Source organism: Silurus aristotelis (genome assembly GCF_946808225.1).
Source record: "Silurus aristotelis genome assembly, chromosome: 3".
In the NCBI taxonomy this organism is placed as follows: domain Eukaryota; kingdom Metazoa; phylum Chordata; class Actinopteri; order Siluriformes; family Siluridae; genus Silurus; species Silurus aristotelis.
The window spans coordinates 12,754,005-12,760,004 of NC_139576.1; positions in this window are offsets into that span (position 1 = coordinate 12,754,005).

The following is a 6,000-nucleotide window of genomic DNA, read 5'->3' on the forward strand; positions in this document are numbered from 1 at the left end:
AAGCTGCAACTGATATAATTGAAGCCTGTACGTTGGCCAGAAGAAATTCTGCAGCAGACCCACCTGTAAAAGCAGCTGCTGTTTCCAGTTCTTTTTTTTCTGTTTGCTGTCTGATGTTGTCTGTCTCCCCAGAAATCAATTCATTTGTTGATTTTAATTCTCCATACCTCCATGCCAAGAATGCATTGTTGGGTTAAAATCTAAAGCCAACTTTACTGATTCTGTATGGATTGATCCTGAGCAATCACAAAGGCAAAAGGGAAATATTTGTTTCTATTAATATTCCACGATACACATGCAGGTTTTCAATGTTTTCACAAGATATTTAGTGACATATCATTTGTGCAGCTAACACCTTTTGAAATGTCACCTTCTGGTTATTCACCACCTGAAAAACCCTATAATAATTTATTAGTGGATTTCATAGAACTAACACCAAGTGAGGGGAAATTACTGTCTTCTTAACATGTTAGCCATTTCACATTTGACACCATAATTAGGAAAAAGTTTTGAATTTCTCTAAACAGGATGCTTGAGCTGTGTCGAAAGCACTCGAATTATTATTAGGTGGGGATTTCCAGCAGTCAGCAGTGACAATGGACCAGGATTTGTATGCTTTCATGGAAAGCATATTACAGGTATTATTAACCACTGCAACAGCTGTAAAGATGGGGGAAAAAGCCCCCTGGGTTCATGCCAGCCATTGCAAGAAGGTTCCAGAGATCTGCACTGAAATAACATAAGGAAAGAGGTAAAACAGCTCTGTTTTCCAACAGTAACATGCCAAGCTCCAACAAGTAATGTGCAGAGTGAAATAAAGCGGTGCTATCACAATTTTTTTTATCAAAAGAAATTTTGGTTTTAATCATGATTTTGACAATATTATAACACACTTTATATTAATAAATGCTTTTGCATGTTTTTAAATTTGAATCATATTTTACAAAGTAACCAAATAGAGCTTTAACATGTCTCAAAAAGCTGTAACATGTCTCTAGAACAGACAAAGTAAAATAATAAGTAAACCTGACACATGAATGAGATTAATAAAACCATTAAAACAATAAAAAAAACTACCCAGACTGAAAAGCCTCTTGAAAAACAGAAATTCCCTTTCAGGAACTCGAGCTGCGTCGAAATGCTTTGGGACTGTCTTGCATTGTCCATGCTCTAAATTTAATTTAATGTGCTTAGTAACACACAAAGTTTGTGTGTCTTTTTAGGAACCTGTAAAGAAGCAGCTTTTAAAAAGGCTTCAGAATGTGACAACCAGTGTTGTGCTCGTTACTAAAAAATAGTAACTAGTTACAGTTACTCGTTACTTCATTCAAAATGTAACTCAGTTACTTTGTTGATTACTTACACCAAAAAGTAATGTTACTGTTAAAAGTAACTTTTTAGTTACTTTTTTAAAGAACCTTCTTTAATGTTCCCATTAATGCCCTTTCATGCGTTAAGGTATTTTTAAACACTATTTTATTTAAGTCAGGCCAGCACAAACTGAATATATCACAAGGATTTCTGAAATAAATAACTAAACAAGCTGAATTATATATTCACAATCAAAAACTAAAGTGGCTTCTGCTGTTGTGTTGAGCTCTTGAAAATGTTTCTTTTCACAGCTGAAGTATGAAAACTATCAACAATTTACAACAGAACTAGCTTCGTCGAGGCGTGGAGTTTCTGAAGGAGCTTCAGCAGATTGGAGTTGCTGTTTATCGCAGTAGATATGACCTTCGAACCAGAAAGACACAACTTACATTTGACAGTTTTTGTCTTTATACTCAACTAAAGTGAAATAATGAGCATATTTCCACTTTGAGAAACTCGTCTTGCTCTCGCCTCGACTCGCCATGACTGCTGCACAGACATGAATAAAAGGAGACACACCCACAGTGCGTCTTCTTCCTGTTTACAGTGGTTCATCCACCAATCCTACAATGCGACGCTGCTGTAAACAGGTTAGGCTGTAGTCTACACTTCAGCCGAAATTAATTCATTTAAAAAAAGTAACGGGTAACGCACCATACGGTAACAGTAACGAAGTTACTTGATTTTTAAAAGTAACGCGTTACAGTATTCGTTACTGTCAAAAGAAACGTGTTACCGGTAACGCGTTACTGCCCAACACTGGTGACAACACTCAAAAAGAAACAGAGAGCGACCACTTCAAGGAAGAGGCCACAAAGCCTTAGCTTTCAGATCATCCAGGAGAAGTCTACTGATGAGACTGATGAGTCCAATTCCTCAACTTTGATCTTGGAGCGATTACCACATTCTAGATGCAGTACCTTAGAGGTTGAAGATTTGGATGGTAAGTACAGAGATTCCAATAGTAGTTAGTGTTTATGTATAAATGTAGCTTTTGCTGCAACTCTAAAGAAGAGATTACAAACAAAGTGACAGTTAGACTGTTTCCTATAAAACAACAGGTTGCTATTGGGGGAATGATGTACATATCTGTAGCTTTAAAAAGTTCACCAAAGTCATCGTGCTAATTTATTAATTATTGTTTAGGAAAATTATATAATAGGAAAATAATAAATAATAATAGGAAAATAACACTTTAGATGAGTGAGCTAGAAAAATAGTCACTGCAGGTGTGTGTAATAAAGCCAAAGTCTTTTGCTGTACCACAAAATTATTTGGAATTGTGCAAGTCCGATTTTTTTCTTTGCATTTCTGCAAGTATTTTACAATAAAAGTTTTGTTAGGAAATAAAATGCTTAAAGATGTTTGATTTAAAACATAGAAAGTTTTAAAGGATAGGTGGTGAATACCTGGCTAGTGACACCCATTTATTTCCAGTGTTTTTTGTCTTTCCCACCTAATGCTGTAACAAAACCTTACCAGGAACTACCCCAGAAACTACTGACAGACAGAATTAGAGACTTTATACAAAACTAAGGCCAAGCCCAACAAGAAGGATGTTTTTCCGGCTCCTGGAACTTGAATTCCAAGCAAGACTGGCCGTTATTGACTCTAAAACAGGGATAAGCTTAAAGTATCTTGGTAGGCTTGTCCTGCTCCTTAATCGCATCAGAGAACTAGATCATGTAAGAAAATTTTTTCATTTTAAGTAGACTAATGCCTAGTTAGTACCAGATGGAATATCCAATTGAATATGGTGTAGGAATATGGAATCAGATAGGTCTCAGTATTAATGATTTATATATAAATGACTATCTAAAATGTTTTATTTTTTCTGCATAAACATTTATTGTTGTATGTCAGTATAAAAATCCACAAATAAAGAGGTTCACAATGTAATAGAAATCCACTATACACAATCCATAACTTTATTTATTAGCAGTTTTTATTAAAAATGGACATTGTGGACCTCGCCCCTCCAGGGCGTACCACGGATATCTCTCTTGGGATTTATGCTGGACTGCTGTGTGCGTATGTTTGTGTGTTTTGCGTGCAAATCTTCACTTTCATTAAACCATAGCAAACTGTGCTCCGGCTTCCGCCTCCACTTCGTTGACCGCATGACACTTTCCTTGATAAAGGCTTTACCAGAAATGTTCCCTTCACCTGTGGCTCCACCCAAGAAGTTAGGACATGCAAGTGAAGCTATGTTTCAGCATAGCATTTGAGCATGAATGAAAAATGTAATATTACTTACTTCACAATAAGATACAACAAGTGTGAATTGTCTTTGTGGCAATATTTGTATCCTGTAATACATAGCAATGTCATTTGCTGTTTATAATAATAATCTTGCAATGTTACATTGGTGAGCCTGTAAGAGCCTATAGAACCAGAGCCTATAGAACCAGGCAAGATATAAAACCGTACAGGTGATGGAAAAAAACATGGGCAGAAATGACCTTGTGTTGTTTTGTTGCATTCTTTTGTTTTGCCCATGTGCAGCTCATAGAGTTAATAATAAAGAGGTGACAAAAATGTATTACAATGTATTTATATATTTATTAATAAGCACAATATTTTGATTTTATTCTAGGGTATAAAGATACTATTTAATAATAGGCATATTTTACTTCAAATTGAAAATAGAATTCTTAAAATACTTAGTATTTAGATAAATGTGCTTGTTTTTAGTCTAGCTTTACTGGTTTTAATTCCTACATATACAGCCTTATTTGAAGACAATAACATTAGCATTTGCTAAATTTAAGTACTTTTCCTATATATTTGAAAAATAATTCTTGAACCTTTATTTGTATTAAGAAAATGTACTTGTTTTCAGCCTGGCTGCTAGTTTTAAGACATCTGTGGGTTATTTGAGACTAGGTATATTTACTTGTTTTAAAAAATCTTGGCAAGTTAAAATTTCCTGTTCTGTTGGCAGATAATTTTGCTTATTTTAAAGTCAAATTTACCCTGTTTTATTATTTTTTTTCCTTGTTTTTAAAGCTGACTTTTTGCAGAGTATGCAGGTGGTGAGCTTGTAGCATAAATACACAGATACATGTATGTTTGTGCAAACCTTAATATTGGAAAGTTTTTCGAATGTATTTTCTATTTTCACTGTAAATAGACGGAGTAAGCAGGTAGTTATTCACCTAAGAGGCAATGGATACAGGCATGGCTGAGGCAACTTTGAAGAAGGTTGCCAAAAAATAATTTGTTCCCTTTCAGGAACTCGAGCTGTGTCGGAACGCGACTGCGTTGTCCATGCTCTGAGCAGAGAACGCCCCCACTCCTCACGGTTCTAAACCCCACTCGCGCTGAGGCGGAGCGGTGCTCCGGTTACTGGGGTTCGCTTATGGATCTCGCAGAATGTTTGGAGATGGGTTTGTCCCTTTCTCCTTCCTCCTCGGCTTGGTCCGACTCCGGTTCGGCTTCAGAGGCACGCCTCTTGCCGATGTGCCCCCCCCCCACCCCCACCTTGACCAATTTACTTACACAAGCCTGTTTACATTTCACACAACAGGGCATCTCACTTTTTATGAACATGCAAAATGTGCATTTATTATTATTGAAACCACCATAAACATAAACATGTTTCAAAGACGGTAGACATTTTTTTCAAATAACTTGTTCATATCTGTTAAACACATGGAAAACATTTTTTCTTTGCACTGAGACAGTTGCTCAAACAGACAAGCCTCTGTACATTTTAAGATGACAAGCAGCTCGTAAAAATACTCTTGTAAATGTTTTCAATTACTTATGGGGTTTTTAATTACATAAATCATCAGGACACCGAATTGGAACTTTTGCCATGTTTCCACACAGACGATATTAGTTGCCAGATGTGTGCATCATGGTGGATTTTTGTGCTTGATGGGACACTGGGCGTGTCATTAAAACAAATGTTTAATAATTAAAAAAAAAATTTTGGTTAAGTTTATTTTTATTTATTTTTATATCTGAGCAAAGAAAGGACACCGTGAATAAATGTGTGTTGCATTAAAGGTTTTAATTTTGGCTTTTTTATACTTTTTTTGTAAATGACAATTGTCAAAAAGAATTATGTGCGCTGTATAAATCGCACGTTCTTTAAAATCAGTGGCATTAAAATGAATTTGCTTTAACATTCATGCTCTATATCCATGATCCCTCTTGCTCCTGTACCTAAAAATCTACTGACACAATGAAAAGGCTTGACTAAACAAATGTGTTTTCAGCCTAGATTTGAACACAGATACTTTGTCTGAATCCCAAACATCAATTTGAAGACTTTCATAGTTGTGGAGCTTTGTATGAGAAAAATCTGCCCCCTGCTATTGTTTTTATTATTTGATGTAACAACAAATAGTCAGCACCCTCAGATACTGTGGCTTGAGACCATCCAGTGCTTTATATGTCAGTAGTGTTATTTTGTTAATTGCTAATTGGAAGAGGAGCTCAGCAATGCCACTCGCCGTGAACTAGTTCCGGTGAGGTGCCCGGAGGGCCGCACGTACATCCCTAACATCTGTCGGCATTCCCTTCTCAAGAACATTCACGAGGGACCCGGGTTGGGCCATCCGGGGAGAAAACGGACTATCCGGCTGATACAAGCACGTTACTGGTGGCCCGGAATGGCTC